Here is a 17,626-nt window from a genome sequence, read left to right on the forward strand (position 1 = left end):
TCGTTTGAGTTTGGCATGTAAGTTTAACAGACATTTTATTTGTTATTATAATTGTATTATTTTATTAATTTTTTTAAATTTTTTATTTTATTTTTTTGTTTCACACATGGTACAGCAGTAATGCATTCCCATACACAACCTTCCTTTCACTGTTTCCATGCATGAAAAGGAGCAGGAAGAAGAATAAATTCTTAGTTAATTATTTGTGTTTTCATTTATTTTATTTATGTAGTCAGTTTTGTCTGAATATGAGGCTTTTCCCACTTTTCAGCACCTATATGAGTCCATACACACCCCAGAGCCTTCGTGAATATCCAACACATTCTCCTTTGATGTCGAGTGTTCCATCATTCACTGGTGCGGTCATCACTCCAGAATACAGATAGACTTTAAAGTAGTTTTCAAGCTTTAGCATGAGCCTATACAGAGTGATAGGAGAGTTTCTGCATTTACACATGAGACACAGGAATGCTATAGCCATCAGCAATAACTGATAAAAACATCATTTCCAACATGGAGACAGGCTCATTGAGCAGCAACAAACAGATGAACTTTCATCAGACTTTATGCATCGCATATTGTCTGATCCATTCACTAAAGTTTAATAAAGTTTGTATCAGTAAATAAATATGGCCTTGCTAATGATCATAATCTTTATTTCTGTATTTTACAGGTAAAATGGTCAAAGAGCTTTTTAATCTTTTTCAAGAGAGACCTTTTGAGAGAAAAATGGAATGCAGCATTTATTATATAAATGTATCTTCACATTGGGCCTGTAGTTATTAAGAACTGAAGGATAACCTCCTAGGGCAGAGGGTAAGATTAAGAGAAGGTGTAAAGCTTACACAGGAAGCCAATGCAAATACAGCACACGTCAGGTGCACTGACATTAATACATGCTTAACCTTGAATTTACTGTACGTCAAGTCAGTATGCTTTGTTCTCTCAGAACAACGCCTCTGTGTGTGTTGGTGGCAAAGAGACTACCCAATGTGTATGCCTAGATCCTGACAGGTCCCGCCTTCATGTTGTGGATAATTGATAATTACGAGTAATTAAAGGAGTCCCTGCTGTGTTGGGTTACATCCATAAATGACCACGCTGAAGATCATCAGCAATCCTTTTTGTCGGTGTTAAATAAACTCAGAGGAAAGACTGCTATGCTGCTGGAGGCAGCAAACAAAACTTCAGCTCCTGTTGAAGGTTGGCTTTTGACAATAACTTTGATCATGAAATCCTGCGATAATGAGTAATGAGGAAGTCTCAAATTCTTGAATACTCTGGATAGTTCCAGCAATCAAGGCCATTGTAGGATCAGCCAGCAATGTCTGATGTCTGAAAAGAGCTTATGTTGTTTGTATCAGATAAGAGAAAGCCTAAAGTAGCAAACCTACAGATGATTATGATCTGACTCTGCACTTCTGAAAGGAACTAAATGTTCTGGTGGGTTTCAGCTGAGTCTTTTAGTTTTATAACCCACAACTTTATTGTTTTGGTTTAGTGTAACTGTTCTTATCAGCCTTGTTTCAAGCTAAAGCAAGCCGAGAAAAAAACACACCAGCTAAATCGACTGCACACTACCTACCTAGTATCAAATGTCAGACAGTAAGAAAGTTGTGAAAAACAAAAAAAAGAGGGGAAAAAACAATCTGTTCTGATCTTCCAAATCAGAAATTTTAAAAGTATATGTTTATATGTTTGTGGCAGATCAGGAAGCCTTTTTCACAGCAGGCACGTTGGCTGTTTCAGACAAGCACAGGTGTAACTAATAACATTAGTGATGGCTCAGTTCCATTAAGTGTCCCAGCAAGACTGAGTGAGAATAAACAGAGCTCTGAAACACACACACCCATTTAGAGTGAAGTCTTTCTTGATGTTTCTGCTTCTGCTTGAGTTTAGCTAAACGTGAAAATAAAAGCACATATTTCAATGAAATCTGGTGACCAGTTTGAGATGATTTGATCTTTGTGATATTGTGTGTTATCCTGCTGGTAGCAGCTATCAGAAGATGGTACACTGAAGTGATAGAGGGAAAGACGTGGTCGGCAGCACTACTCAGCTCGGATGATGAGTTAGTGGTGGCCAAAGTGTGCCTAGAAAACAGTCCTCACACCGTTACACTACCAGCACCAGCTCAACTGTATGGATCCATTGTTTGCACCAAATCCAATCCTACCACACCAGAATGAGAAATTTATCAAAACAAGCAACATTGTTCCAATCTTCTCTTGTCCAATTTTGAGGAGTCCGTGTGAATTGAAACCTCAGTTTCCTGTTCTTAGCTGGCAGGAGTGGTACCTGGTGTGGTCTTCCGCCTCCGTTTCAAGGTTCGAGACGTTGTGCAGTCTCTTCTGCACACTTTGGTTGTACATGTGTTATTTTGAGTTATTGTCAACTTCTTGTCTGCTCAAAGCATTCTGGCCAACTACAGCTCACTGGATATTTTTCTTCTATATGCAAACCCTACAGACTGGTTGTATGGGAAGATCCCAACGGATCAGCAGTTTCTGAAATACTCAGACCAACTTATCTGGTGCCGAAATCCAGGTCAGGTTGAAAGCCACTTAAATCACCTTTCTTCACTACTCTGATGCTTGATTTGAACTTCAGCAGGTGATAAGCACGTCCATGCTGTTTGATTGATGGATTAGATGTTTATGTAAATGTGCAGCAGAACAGGTTTATGTAATGAAATGAGTGCATTTTAGCTTGAAGTAGTCATGAATCTGTAAAACATTAAAGCTTCTGTACAAGCCTGCAGAAACATTTTTCCCCTCTCTTTTCATTTGCCAAATGCACTAAAAGTCATGACAACAAAAGAACATCTATTGGAAACGTGGCCATGTAGTTATTGCTAAAGCCCTCATGGCAACATCCAGAGGCCAACTGGGTTGAAGTCAAGGACTCTCTGTTCAAAAGCATTGTTGGACGTTTTATGTTTGTGTGTGTGTCAAAGCCCCTTTTTCATTATGGAAAAATAAAAAAAGGACAACCCTATTACAAACATCTGCCCTGAGCTTATGTGGAGAGATAATTACAAACTCATTTTCTAAAATCACTTGTAGACTTCACCTGGTCTGAAACAGCTCTGACCTGCATGATTTTTCTTGTGTAGCAGCGGCCACAATGAAGAGAGACAAATGGAAAGACCTTCATCTAAAATAGTCCCTGGCTTTCTCTCTAGTGTATGTTGTCCTATCTGATTTCTCTCCCCCTTTTTCTTCCTAAGACCCCTATCTTATTTTCTGTCTAATAAAATCAGTCTTCCTTTCCGGGTTTGTCTGTGTTTTTGACTCAGTTTTCTAAAACTACAGTTTGTATTTTTGCCTGACCTTGCTACCTTAAGATCACTGTTGTGTAAAATACTTGTAATTGCTTCTCCCTTGACTCATGTCTCTTCAGCAGGTTCTCCTGTATTACTGCAAAGTGTTAATACTGAAAGAGGAATATTTGGACACATTTTATTAAGCATGAAAGGTAAATGGGCAAAAATGAGTCAGCTCTGACTCATCAAAGTTTCTGCTCAAAACATCACTTAAAGTACAGGAATAGGATGATTCTCCTCCTGGCTCATTACCAGCTTCAGTTAGCCACACTTCCCAGACCTCACTCTCTCTCCCACATTACAGTACAACAGATTTAACTTAAGAAGTGCAATGCACCACTGCAAATATGATGAGGGTGTGAATGCAGAGTGAAATACTATTGTGTAATTCAAGTGCTAACATTATTAACATAGTTTAGCTGTAAGAACGAAAAAATAAACCTCTATGGAAATTAAGTAGTAGCATGATAATATAAGACTACTATCTGTAAGTAGAGATGGACCGATCCGATATTACGTATCGGTATCGGTCCGATACTGACCTAAATTACTGGATCGGATATCGGAGAAAAATAAAAAAATGTAATCCAATCCATTAAATATCACGAAAGCACCTCACAAAACTTGCAACACGCCGTAACTCACCTCAGAACGTTAGCACGTCGGAGCAGTATGCATCACGTGATAGAGCGGCTGTGGCATGCGGGACCTGTGGTGGTCTGGATAGCATTTGGAGCTTCGCTAGCAACCTGGCATTTCATCTCCGACAAAGTTTTCCCGAGAGAAGTAAAGCAAGTGTGTAAGTCCATCTCTGAATGTTTGTAAAGCATTCCTGCGTTAAGCTTAACAAGTGACTGCCTCTCGCTCTCCGGCTGCTACTTCAATCATGAAACTGCTTAACGATCAGCTGATCGGCTTTTCTGTCGCGAGTCCGTGTCTCTAGTTTGCTTTTGGCCCACTTTGCACCAGAAAGAGGAAACCAGCGGCTGAACAACAGCAGCACGTTTAAGCTTGATCAGCTGTTGTTAGAATTTATTTAATATTACTTTCTACTCGAGGATCTTTTTCTACGTAGCTGACGCTGGTAACTGTGCAGGGGCAGATCTAGCAAAGTTTAGCCAGGGGGGCCGATAGGGCATGAACAGGGAAAAGGGGGCACAAAGACATACTTTTCTTTCTTATTCTCATTTAAAATGTCTAGCTTTTAATAAATAATTATCTGACACCCAAAGTTTTAATTTGATGTAAAATGAATAGAAGTCAATTACTGTATATAGTAACTATTAAGTCTAATATATATACCCTAGTAAGCTATAGTACTTTTTCCTTTGGGAAGGTACCATCTGTGCAGTCTGCAATTTTGTTGAAGAAAGATGTTGAATCTATTTAATATTTCTTGAAAAATAATTGATTTCTGTGCATTTTTTTCCACACTGCATCAAATTGAGCTTGATTACGTCGATTAAGCATCATGAGGTGGAGCGTGAGGGGTGGTTCCCTATTTTTTATTTATTTATTTTTGTTGTTGCTGGGAGTTGGAACCCTATTAGTTAGGTTGCTTAATATTTATGCTAAGTACTCTTTAAAATACCAGAATAGGGAGGATGGTGTAGGTTTGAGTTTATTAGATTGATCAGTATTGCTGAACTATGAAATATTTTTTTTTGCATACAGGTATAACAGAATAGCTTTAGTGTAGTTGTTGTTTTAAACTTGAGTATGAACTTATACAAAATGCAGCAAGATATTTAAAAAAAAACAGTTTTGTTGATTAAAAAACATTATATCGGATTCATATCGGTATCGGCAGATATCCAAATTTATGATATCGGTATCGGTATCGGACATAAAAAAGTGGTATCGTGCCATCTCTATCTGTAAGTAATACATCTGACAAAAACGTTGAAAATTATGCAAACTAGTTACATAATTATATTACATATTGAAATTCCTCTCTTCTTACCATTTTATTTCATATTCTGAAAACATTATTAGATTACAAAAGTGATGGGCCACACTGACACCAGCCACTATCTGGCCAAGTCCTGACTACATAACTTTGGTAACGCTTTATAAAAACCATCATATACAAACCACTAACCTTTAGCTCAGACAGTTTTGTGTTCATGTAAGCTTGTTTACACTGCTTTAAAGCTAGCTGTTTGGCTGGATGTAGGAAAAGAACATAGTTTGGATCTAAATGTGAGAAATGTCACTACTACAGTGACAGTCACAGCATCTGTGCTAGAGGGAACTTTATAATACCACCCAAGATTAAAGACCCCGATTTAAAGTGGAATTAATAAGTATGTTTTTTTTTAAAGAAAAAAAAGAATAAAGGGAATATTTTAATTTATTTAAAGCAATAATTTGGAATAAAATGCAGCTGAAATATAAAAACTTAAAAAGCTGATTTATTTATTTTGTCAAATAATTGATGATTAGGGGAAATTTGCTTGGTATAAACTGAACGTATAAAAATCAGTGCATTTAATTTAACCTGATGCCAATATATTTAACATTTTCTACAAGTAACAATTTACATGTAATCAAATTACTTGACGTCAGCATTTTGGACATAAATACTTTTGAGTGTACAATCAAGTAAATAATTCAGGTTTTTACTGAAAAGGAAAAAAAGAGTTGTATGTTTTAAAGGGTTTGCTATGTTAAATTATTGACGTGCTTGAAAAATAATCTACAATAAATATCTTATTTGCTTATTTGTGGAAGCACCACACAAATAAGATATCCATAAGAAGTCCATTTTTTGGTTTGGTTTCTTTTTATAAAAGTTGATTATTTGAAGATCAAATTGATCCATGCTGTGTTTAGTTTTTTCTGTAAGTATGAAGGACAGTCTTGATCACATTATTATTTGTAAAACAAGGATTAAATAGTTAATAATTAAACCCCTATCAAGTACATTAATATAATGCATAAATGTATCAAAGCAAGGTAAAAGCACTCCATATTACAGCCAGAACTTGAAAGTATTCAAGGTGTAAAACATTTGTTTTTTCCCAAAAAATATCCAGAAGTGACACATTACTTATAATTAATTAGACTTTTTTTTCTGTGAAATATTGAATTGTTACCCTAGTGTAACAAGGATAACAAAGTAGTAACTTTAGGCAAGGCAAGGCAAGGCAAGTTTATTTGTATAGCACAATTCAACAACAAGGTGATTCAAAGTGCTTTACAGAGACATTAGAAACAAGAACAAATAAAAAGCATGATTTAAAATTGAATAAAACAAGCAAATAAACTAACTAACTAATTAACAAACAAACAAACAAACAACAGTATATAAAATCAAAACAGATAAAATCAGAACAGTAGATAAAATCAGTAGTTAAATGTAAGTTTTGAAATTTAAGCTTAAAGTGTGGATTTGGTGCTTTATTCAAATGCAGCTGAGAACAGGTGAGTCTTCAACCTGGATTTAAATAAACTGAGTGTTTCAGCTGATCTGAGGCTTTCTGGGAGTTTGTTCCAGATATAAGGAGCATAAAAGCTGAATGCAGCTTCTCCGTGTCTGGTTCTGACTCTGGGAACTGATAAAAAACCGGATCCAGATGACCTGAGGGATCTGGAAGGTTCATACTGGGTCAGGAGGTCATTGATGTATTTTGGTCCTAAACCATTCAGAGCTTTATAGACCAGCATCAGAACTTTAAAGTCTATCCTCTGACGGACAGGCAGCCAGTGTAAGGACCTCAGAGCTGGACTGATGTGGTCCACTTTTTTGGTCTTAGTGAGGACTCGAGCAGCAGAGTTCTGAATGAGCTGTAGCTGTCTGACTGATTTTTTAGGTAGACCTGTAAAGATGCTGTTACAGTAATCAAGCCTACTAAAGATGATTGCATGGACTAGTTTTTCCAGGTCCTGTTGAGACATCAGATCTTATCCTTGATATATTCTTGAGGTGATAGTAAGCTGACTTTGTTATTGTCTTATTGTGTTTTTCTAAGTTTAGGTCTGCATCCATCACTACACCCAAATTTCTCGCCAGGTTTGTGGTTTTTAGATGTATAGATTGAAGTTCTCTGGTGACCTGTAATCGTTTTTGTAAAAACAACAACAACAACAAAAAAAAAAAACCACACACAAAAGACAAAGTAAATTAGAGGGAATAGCACCCTTTGTCACAGGCTATATTATAAATGTTACCAAACAAATTCATTAATTACCATTTCATTGTTTTTTCACAGTAAAATACCTATTCAAGTATAATTGACAATCTATTTCCCATTGATTCTTATATTCGTTGATTTGATTTTGCCTATCCAAAGCTATGCATAGGCTAATTCAACATCCATTCGACTTTCCAAAGTATAAGAGAGCTGCTCCAAAATCCCCTCTGTACTGTGTATTTCACTTGTATTTTTCAAAACACATATAGTTTTGAGCTGTTAATGAAAAACGTGATGGGGTGGCTGTAGCTCAGGTGGCAGAGCAGGTCAACCGCTAATCAGAAGGTCGGTGGTTCGATCCAGGCTGCCTCCTGGCTGCATGCCAAATATCCTTGGGCAAGATACTAACCCCAAGTTTACCTACTGGTGGTGGTCAGAGGGCCTGGTGGCGCCAGTGTCCGGCAGCCTCGCCTCTGTCAGTGCGCCCCAGGGCAGCTGTGGGTTCAATGTAGCTTGCCATTGCCAGTGTGTGAATGTGTGTGTGAATGACTGAATGTAGTGTGAAGTGCTTTGGGGTCCTTAGGGACTAGAAAAGCGCTATACAAATGCAGGCCATTTACCATTTGGTGTAAAGTATATTTCAGAAAAATAAGAACAAATTTTCCAACTTTGGCGTGATTCCCAAGTTGAGGAAGCTGAATGGCTTCAACATAACACCTCTGGAACACCCTCAAAGATTTATCCTATATTGCTGAACATATCTGATAAAGACAGGTGAAATGTTTATGCCTGAATATCAAGCTTAAGGCTATCTATAGCTCTGCATTTTAGGGCTTTAGTGTCTATGTTAACATCAGTGGCGGAGCGGGGGGGTGGCTTACTGGGCTTAAGCCCGGGTTGTTTTTTCAGAAGCCCGGGGTCTTTTGGAGTGTAATTTTTTCATAGTTAGATGCCTGACTGACAACTGTATAAAACAAAAACTACACACAATATTCAAAGCACATAGTGCACACTGTGGGAATTTACGACTGTGCGTAAATCCGCCCTAATATTGGTATGATCCGAGCTTAGACACGGAGCGAGGGGGCGGGGGGAGCTGCTGCCTGTGAGTGCGCTGTTGGAGAAGCGCAGCCAGGCAGAGTGAAGTTTATCAGGTACCAAAGCAAATCATTCGTACTGTACAAATAATGTAAATATGACGGTGTATCACGAAAGATTGATATCAAACTGATCACTTCACCCATATTACGTTACTTGCTCTTCAAGTGAATCAACAAATGGCGAAATGAAAAGCCGAACAACAACAATGCTGTTTCTTTAGAGAGTCTTAGCTTACATGTGTGTTTATTTCATATTTTCAGTTGTTACCCTCCACAGCTAAATAAATCGGTTTAAGTAATGCACTGATACACAAGAATAAGGGGCTTCTTTCAAAGAAAAACCTCTGGTAGATGTTATTTTATATATTATGCTTTGTATGTTGTTCAGTACATTCCTTTGTAAAACAAGAGGAATTTCAATACACAGCAGTATATCCACAGTTTAAACCAGATATTTTCATACACTTTATGGAAAACACAAGAAAATCTTTTTTACTGTACAACATGAATTTAGAGTAAACCTGTTTTGTTTTGGATAAATAAATATTGGAATATCTTTTGAATTAGTTAAATATCAGAATAAAGAGAGCGAGCTGTCTATTTTTATCACTTTCATCAAATTTAGGAGTACATATACACTAAGTTTATTGTTAATTAATAAGAAAACTCCAGACGATTCCATTCTGAGGTGAAGAAGCTTCTGATAGGTTAGTAGAGTCCATGAGAGTAAACTGGTGGCACAGCTGTGGATGCATATAAGGCAAAACACAGAGCAGTTTCTTTGACATGGGAAAATCAAGAGATATCAACCAAAACATCAGGAAAAGAATTGTGGAGCTCCATAAGTGTGGCTCAAGTTTGAATACAATTTGGTGCCATTTACAATTAAACTTGATGATGTTGGTGTTTGGCTTGATTGTCAGCACAAAGAGGGAGAGAGAGGAACAGAGAGGGAGAGAGAGGAACAGAGAGGGAGAGAGAGGAACAGAGAGGGAGAGAGAGCAGGTGAGACAGATGTTAGTCAAATGGTTGTTTACCAAAAGTATCACCGTATCATAGGTACTCATGTATCTCGTACCTAGTGTTTCTTTTTAGGTTTGTTATTTTTCAAATTCTACATTTATTAGGTTATGCAGGCTTGTTTGCACAACAAGGCTCAATAATTATATAAACTTTTCTCAATCTAAATATTGTACTTTGGTAGAATTAAAAAAAAATAAGTGTAGTGCAGGTCTATGATGATCTATGATTTTAGTGCTACTATCATGTAGTTCTGATTCTGATTCTGATTTTTTCAGTCATTTCTACCCCCCCACCCCACCCCCCTCAAATCCCACATGCATACTACCCTTTAGGGCTAAGCCCCGGGTGTATCAAATGTCTGCCTCTGCCTCTGGTTAACATTGTAGCCAATGGGAAATATTCTTACCACAACTCAGCATGCTGTTTATATCCAAAAATCTATTTCTAATTGTTTAGATCTCAATACTATTAGGGACAAAAATCAGCGGTTTTAGCTCAGCCTCCACTTGCAGAATATTTCTTCAAGTGAAGGTAATAATCAGGCTTTCTGCTCTGCATCCTCTTGTTTATGCACAAGCTTGTCTGCTGTGTATTCTGAGGTCTTTTATTGGAGTGAAAAGCCTTTTGACTGTGTTGTTTATTGGTAACACACAGGCCAGGAGGTGGGTGGATGTTTTGCTTGCTCTCAGTCTTTGTGTGCTAAATAATGAAGCCCAATCCTGATTCATAATCAGAAACTCTGCTGAATAACAACAACAACAACAACAACAAAAAGCGCCATGGTAACTGGCTATATTTTTCATTTTCTTTTATTCAGCGATGTTTTGTTTTGGGTTTTTTTTTTTTTTTTTGGGGGGGGGGGGGGGTTGTTTTTTGAAAAACTTTACAAATTGTTTATCCGGGAGCACATAGTGAATTAAATTGAATGCCTTGTGTTTTCTTAAGGTGTAGTGTTGAAATTTTAAATGAAATTAGATTTCTCCTACACATTTCTGCCCTCTTCATTAGTTGCCTGGCAGCAGCAGAAATTGTTTTCCAAAAAGAGTGAAGACTTGTTTATTTATAGTTTTTAAAGTCATTTTCTTTACCTGACATCAGTGTCTGGAACGCACTGTTCCACATAAACATGCTCCAGTAAATGACTCCAGGTTTGCTGCATTTTATCAAATAAAGGTGAGGTGAGTTACTGTTTGAATATGTTTGAACTTGAGGCACGGGGGAAGCTAATTATTTGTGATCTGACAAACATCTAGTGTTTACACACTGCTTTTACACCCATTCCCAGCCATTTTTCAGCTTGGGTATGGATGTCAGCCTGAAAGAGTGGACCAAAATGCCAACAGATGCTAACAGACTTAATAAACTGATCCGTAAGGCCAGCAATGTTGTGGGGATGGAGCTGGACTCCCTCAAGGTGGTGTCGGAGAGGCGGATGCTGTCCAAGATAAAGACAATGTTGGATAACACCTCCCACCCACTCCATGACATGTTGGTCAGTCACAGGAGCTCGTTCAGTGAGAGACTGAGATTACCGAAAAGCACCACTGAACGACACAGGAAATCATTCCTGCCTGTGGCCATCTCCCTGTACAACGCATCCACTTAACACACTGTTTGCTGCTACAACTACACATGTTTCTTTTCCAAATATTTATTTATAAGTGACTTATGTATGTATGTATATATATGTATATACTGTACTATTCTTAGTTAGCGTATTGTCTGTCTTGTCTTAATGTTGGTTTAAAATGGAGCACTGTAACCCCAGGGATCAATAAAGTATTCTGATTCTGATTCTGATTCAAAATAAGAAATCACCTCAAAACATCATATTTTTATGGGGCAAAATATCTCAAATCAGTGCGGTCATCACTGAACTTCCATGTGAGTAATTATATATTGTATTAACAGTTGGCATCACAAGACAAATGCTAAATTTAACATTTTAAGATTAAAAAAAATACACTATCATGATGTGCTGGGATTAACATAAACACTTACACGTGAAGCTGGTTAATGAGCTATCAATATTTAATCCGTAAATGAGGCATGTAAGGAGAGAAAGGGGAGAAAATGAGGGGCATATCACACACAGTCTTTGACATTTGGCTGCTTATTAGTGACATCTGTAATTAAACATGAATTTTACTAGCCCGTTTAAATTAGGTTCACACATCACACACATTAAAAAAAAAACAAGCAATTTTTGCCATGCTACTTTGGTTTACATGTAAATTAACTTCTATATTTTTATTCAGCAATTGTATCAACCATGGGCATGTTCACCATTTAAAATACCCCAAAAAGCAGTTAGGTCCATCTATTTTTTGACAGTGATGCAAGTTTTATAATTTTGTTTCTGTAAACCACCAGAGTTAACTTGGATTTAAACAGTTAAGGCATGATTGAATTACAGACTTTTAGCTTTAATTCAAGGGTTCTGACAAAAGAATTGCATTAAACCTTTAGGAATGACAGACTTTTTCTAAATACTCTCCAGTTTTCAGACTCAATAATTATTGGAAAATTGACTGACAAGCGCTTTAGTGGCCAGGTGATGTCCGTCTCCTCATTAATCAATGACAACTTAAGCCACAGGGTTGATTATAAGTAGAGTTGATTACAAGTATTGAACGTGCACAAGCTCTTTCCTGGAATTTTCCAAACAGATGTTGCAAATAAAAATGGGTAAAAAGAAACTCTTCATAATATCTTGCCAAGATAAGAACACTAGAGGTGGCATATCAATGTCCAAGACTCCAACATTAATTAACTTTGGTGGAAAATATCTAAAAAAAAACAGTCTGTCTTAATACAAAGAAAGAGAGAAACACCTCATGATCATACATATTAGGAGAACAAAAGGCCACACACAATGGGCAAAAGATTAAAGAAAAGCTAAGCTACAAAATGAGTTTTCAGGAGTCCTTTGAAATGAACCACAGGTTAAGCTGACCTGAGGAAGGCTGTTCCAGAGTTTAGGTGTTACAACCTTAAAGATGTGATCACCTTTGGTTTTAAAAGATTGTGGAACAGTTAGGAGAAGCTGATCAGATGATTGGAGAGGCCAGCTGCATTTATAAGGTGTCAGTAGCTCTGCTATATACTTGTACATGTAGAGCTTTAAATGTTATTAATACAATTTTAAAATGAATTCCACCAGGAAGTCCAGAAAATGTAACATATTGAGTCAAAGCACACTGCAAAGGGAACCCAAAATGTTCTCCAGGGAAGAAATTGGATAATCTTCAATGGCAAACTCAGTCACCGGATCTCAACCCAATAAAGCATGCTTTTTAGTTACTGAAGAACTGATGGCAGAGAGACCCACAAACAAGGAGGAAAACCCTTTGCAGTCAAAGTATTAAAAACAGTACTTCTATTTAATATTATGGTAGTTTGACCAATTGCTTTAGAGGCTGAAAACACTCTTAATTTTCCACTTAAATCTCATCTTGATTGTTTGAGTTAAAAACCCACTGTCACAGTGTACAAAGGAAAAACTGCAAAATGTGTCTCATTGTCCAAATACATATAAACCTAAGTGTATGAAAAGCTGCTTTGCTTCTCTATGGTTGCTTTTTTGTGTTGAAATATATGAAAGGCTTGGGTTAAGAGGCAAATTGCTTGAAAAGAAGATGCACAATCACAAGCAATCTGATCAAGTGACATTCAGGCACAGTAAATTACCTAATTCTTTTTCCATGCTAGTGGCATGGCTCTGGGGACGTCAATACGAAGCTGTTGGGTGGTCCACCAGTTTGGTCAAGACTGAAATTTCTGAGCTATTACTAGATAAATCGCCATGGTATTTTATGGAGACATTTATGATTCACAGACAGTTAATTCACAGACAGCCCTACAGACTGCTGTAATCCGTTGAGTTCCTTTAGCATTATTTTGTGGTTGATATATGTGGTTTTGACTGAACTTCTCTATAACTGCACGGTAAAATGCTATGAAATTATTCTGTTGTTTTGGTTCATAACTTAAACTAATGACATTACCATCTCTCTCAGCTTGTCTTTGTGCCAAAGCCACAACTTCCAGGGCTGCAAAATGAAGCTAAACCATAACTTTTGTGTTAAATCTTCACCATGTGTACATCGTAATCCCAAACCCTTCTGAAAGCCTATGCCGCAACCTCATTTGTACCTCCCTAGAAATGTAGCTGAAAATTGCCTTGAGGCAGGCAATGACTGTGGCCCTCATAGTTCAAATTGAGTGGATGAGGGTAAGTTAACTCCAAGAAATCAGAATCAGAATCAGAATCAGAATACTTTATTGATCCCTGGGGGAAATTATTTTTTGTTACAGTGCTCCATGCAACCCTGACTGCCAGTAATTGTTTCGCAGTGAAATAACAGCAACGCAGGTACAAAACCGCAAAAGCAGCAGTTCCCTGAATGGCTAATTAAGTGAGTCAATCCCTGTAGATTCTAATGTGTAATCTACTTTACACAGAAATAAACATGTTATAGCCTGTTATATTGGGGGGATGGTCCCACTTAGCATGTTCATTGGTTCATGGACCTCCCTGAACTAATGGCATTTATTGCAATTGTGATCTTGCGGGGGGTTTGCAGGCTTCCATCTGTAAATGACTGCTGGTCAGCAAACCTGGGAAACCCACAGATAATTGGAATTATGGCACGAAACCGCTTCCAAAACATCATGCAACACCTACGCTTTGATGACAAGTCCACCCGCTGTGATCGAGCAAAGACTGACAAGTTTGCTGCAATTTCCAGTGTGTGGGGATCATTTGTCACCAACTACATCACGTGCTACAACCCTGGTCTACATATCACCATTGATGAACAGCTTTTCCCATCAAAGACTCGGTGCTGTTTCCTGCAGTATATTGCAAGTAAACCTGACAAGTTTGGGATCAAGTTTTGGGTGGCTTGCGACCTAAAATCCAAGTACATTTGCAATGTCTTCCCATATCTTGGCAAGGACCCCAGTCGTCCCACTGGGGAGAGACTTTCTGAAAATGTAGTAATGAGGCTGATGGAACCATTCCTAGACAAGGGCAGAAATGTTACCACGGACAATTTTTTCACATCGCTTTCACTGGCACAAAAACTTCTTAGACGGAAAACCACCATCCTCGGCACAGTCAACAGGATTCGCAGGGAAATTCCTCAATCCACTAGACAGACAGATCGCAATGTATTCACCACTCAGGTATGTTGCAGGTCTTTTGTGGTTCTATGTTTATGTGTTTCATTGTGTGTAAAAGGGCTATGAAAATAACAATTTATCTTATTTCTTAGGTGTTTTCAACCTCTGCTGCCACGCTGACGGCGTATGCGGCCAAACGGAAGAAGACAGTCTATATTCTTAGCAGCATGCACAGCGTGGTTCAGACTGATAACACTACCAAAAGGAAGCCAAACACTGTCACCCTTTACAACAAAACAAAGTGTGGCGTGGATGTGATGGACCAGATGGTTCGGGAGTACACTGTCCACAAAGGAACACGGCGCTGGCCAGTCGCCGTGTTTTATAACATGATTGACATGGCAGCACTGAATGCACATGTGCTGTATCAAGCATGCACCGGGACGAAGGAAAGACGGGTGGACTTCCTGGTGGCGCTTGCAACAGAGTTGGCTCACTCTCATGTAGCTGCGAAGAAGGCAAGAAAAGATCAGTTGCTTCGGGCAGAACCCTCCACACCTAGCCCTGGAAAAAGAGCCACGTGTCAGGTCAAACACAAATGCAAGAAAAATCAGGCCACTGTGCGATGTGTTCACTGCAAAAGATACACATGTGGTAAATGCAGACTACAGGTACCATGGCAGTGCCAGGATTGTGAGTGATTGCTGACAATGTTGAATTATTTGTAAATATGTGTACAAATGGTTGGTTTTTTGTACTGTTTTTATCAATAAATGTCAGCAACAAAGGACATACACCCATGTGTGTTGATTTCTCCCCAAGATGGCAAACTGAAACACTCCACTCCCCCACCCCCACTCCCCTCCCTCCAGAATTCCTACTTAACAGCCTAATATACATATGAATGACTAGCCAATTTAGCTTCCACTTCCACCATTTGACTGCTCTCCGGGTTTTATAGGTAGAAAGGTAGAAGCCTGGGGATGCTAGTTAAAGCACCTCTGCGTTGGCTTTGTTTTTCATCGACTATGTTGCCCACACATCTGGTAGCATTTCCTTACAAATTAGCACTCCAGCGTCTGGTCCAACTACAGTTAATTCTCGGTCCCAAAAATAAATATAGCAATGTCTAAAATACAACAGTCGAGGCATTAAAATGGGATAACATCGTATTGGCTAGCAATTTTGGCAATGTATGTAGCTAGCTAGCTTTTGATTTGCTGATTCGATATTTATGAATATATAAATATTTAAATATGTAAATATTTATGCATATTTACAAAGAAACCGTTTAAACAAAGTTTTCAGCTCTTAATTCTCAGCCGTTGTGTTATTTTGCCAGCCATCAGAACCACCGCCACCTAACTTCATTTCAGGCTCCACAAAGGTGTTTCTACTATGTTTTAGAGCTTTTATTTATTTAGCTTTAAATAAATAAAGCTAAATAAATAGCTTCCGGGGGGGTGGGGTGCTCTCAGGCCTCTGGCCCCTGGGCCTGGTCCCTGGGCACAGCTGGCTGCCGGCAGAGCCCGCGGGCACGTCACTGCAACCCCCTCTGGCCTCTGCTCCGTGGCTGCTGGGTGACCACTCGTTTGGGGCTCTCCTCAGCTCTTCCTAGGAGGGTGGCACAGTTGCCCCTTTGGTGGTCCTCCTTGGGTCCTTGTATTCTGGGGCCTCTGGATGTCTGGTGCCTGGATCTCCTCCTGCACACACCTTTCTTGGCTGCTACCTCAAAGCACATTGGGCTCTGTCAATCTTGCGTGCTGCAAAATAACATTTAATATTTAGTATCTACTGTTATCCACTGTTAGCTAGTTTATTGTGATGGTGTTGTGTTTATTATGTTGCTCTTTTTTTATTTTTCTCTTCTGTTTTGTTATCTCCATACAGGTGATCCTGGTGTTTTGTTTGTTTTTCTTTTTTTTTCTTCTCCCCTTTCTCACCATCTCTTCTCCCCTCTATTTTTCTTCGTCTCCCTCTCTTTCTTTCATTCTTTCTCCCTGTCCTATCCCCCAGTCATGTTGGTCCAATCTGTAAAAAAAAGAAGATGACATTAGCAAAAAGCTTTGGTTTCTAGGCTGGCTGGTGATTTTGCAATGAGAACCTAAACTCTTTTGTTTAAACCCAGCAGTGCATATAAACATGTGAAGACAGGTGAATTTATTTCTGGCTAACTCTATGAAACACTGAAGACTTTAATTCTTTTGTCAAGTATTTAACATGGCGCTATCTCTCTGAAGCTCGCTGTGTATTTCCGTTAATTGCTTTGTGTTGCTGGCCTGCGAGAAGGCTACAGAGAAAAGGGGGAAAAAATAGTGAAAGTATAATCACCATCTGTTGTCAAGGTCATTTGCCACACTATAAACACATCCATCATGACCAGAAAATGTTCACAGTTAACTGGAAATGGAGTCGTTAGTCTTGGTGACATTTCACATTCAATATTTTGGATCATTGTGCAATATAACAGTGCAGTTAAGGCTGGATATAATCACCCGACCAGATATAATCACGTATTTGATCTTTTATTCATTTTAGCTACAGCGTTCAACTTTCTTTTCAACTAATAAAAACAACGCTTTGATAAGTCTGTAGCACAAGTTGGTGTTATTCTCGAGCAGTGCCAGAGCCTACTATAGCTTCCTTGCTTGACATTCTCTAACCTCTTTGAAAATCATCGAGCCAATAAGAGAAGCTCTCACAAAGGGCAAATCCCCAACATCCTGTCAGTCATGCATACAGTATTTTGGCTTTGTTTCTTCTCAAATGTCAAAGCAGGGCTACATCTCCGTCTTGGCAGCTGAATGCAGGTTATTCGTTGGTGCAGTTCACCACGGGACTTTGATCCTGTTTGTGTGTGATCACACTTTTGTTTTCTGTTTTGGAAAAAACTTTTTTTTTTCAGATTTGATTCA

The 17,626-nt window shown here is 38.5% G+C and overlaps 1 protein-coding gene and 1 long non-coding RNA gene across 3 annotated transcripts in view; one reads left to right on the top strand and one right to left on the bottom strand.

The window, feature by feature from the left end:
• Positions 1–4,053: 4,053 nt before the first annotated feature.
• Positions 4,054–17,626, top strand: part of LOC309701186 (uncharacterized protein) — a 38,075-nt gene continuing 24,502 nt past the window's right edge. For both annotated transcript variants that reach the window (XR_014274900.1, XM_082525241.1), the window contains exon 1: positions 4,054–4,124. The gene's annotated coding sequence lies outside the window, so the exon portion shown is untranslated. The remainder of the gene's footprint in view (positions 4,125–17,626) is intronic.
• Positions 16,387–17,626, bottom strand: part of LOC309701212 — a 74,193-nt gene continuing 72,953 nt past the window's right edge. Inside the window, exons 3-4 of the long non-coding RNA XR_014274915.1 lie at positions 16,655–16,742; positions 16,387–16,474 (exon numbers count right to left, since the gene is read on the bottom strand). This is a non-coding gene — a long non-coding RNA (uncharacterized lncRNA). The remainder of the gene's footprint in view (positions 16,475–16,654; positions 16,743–17,626) is intronic.

This window comes from Aulonocara stuartgranti (genome assembly GCF_965226115.1).
Source record: "Aulonocara stuartgranti genome assembly, chromosome: 23".
In the NCBI taxonomy this organism is placed as follows: Eukaryota; Metazoa; Chordata; class Actinopteri; order Cichliformes; family Cichlidae; genus Aulonocara; species Aulonocara stuartgranti.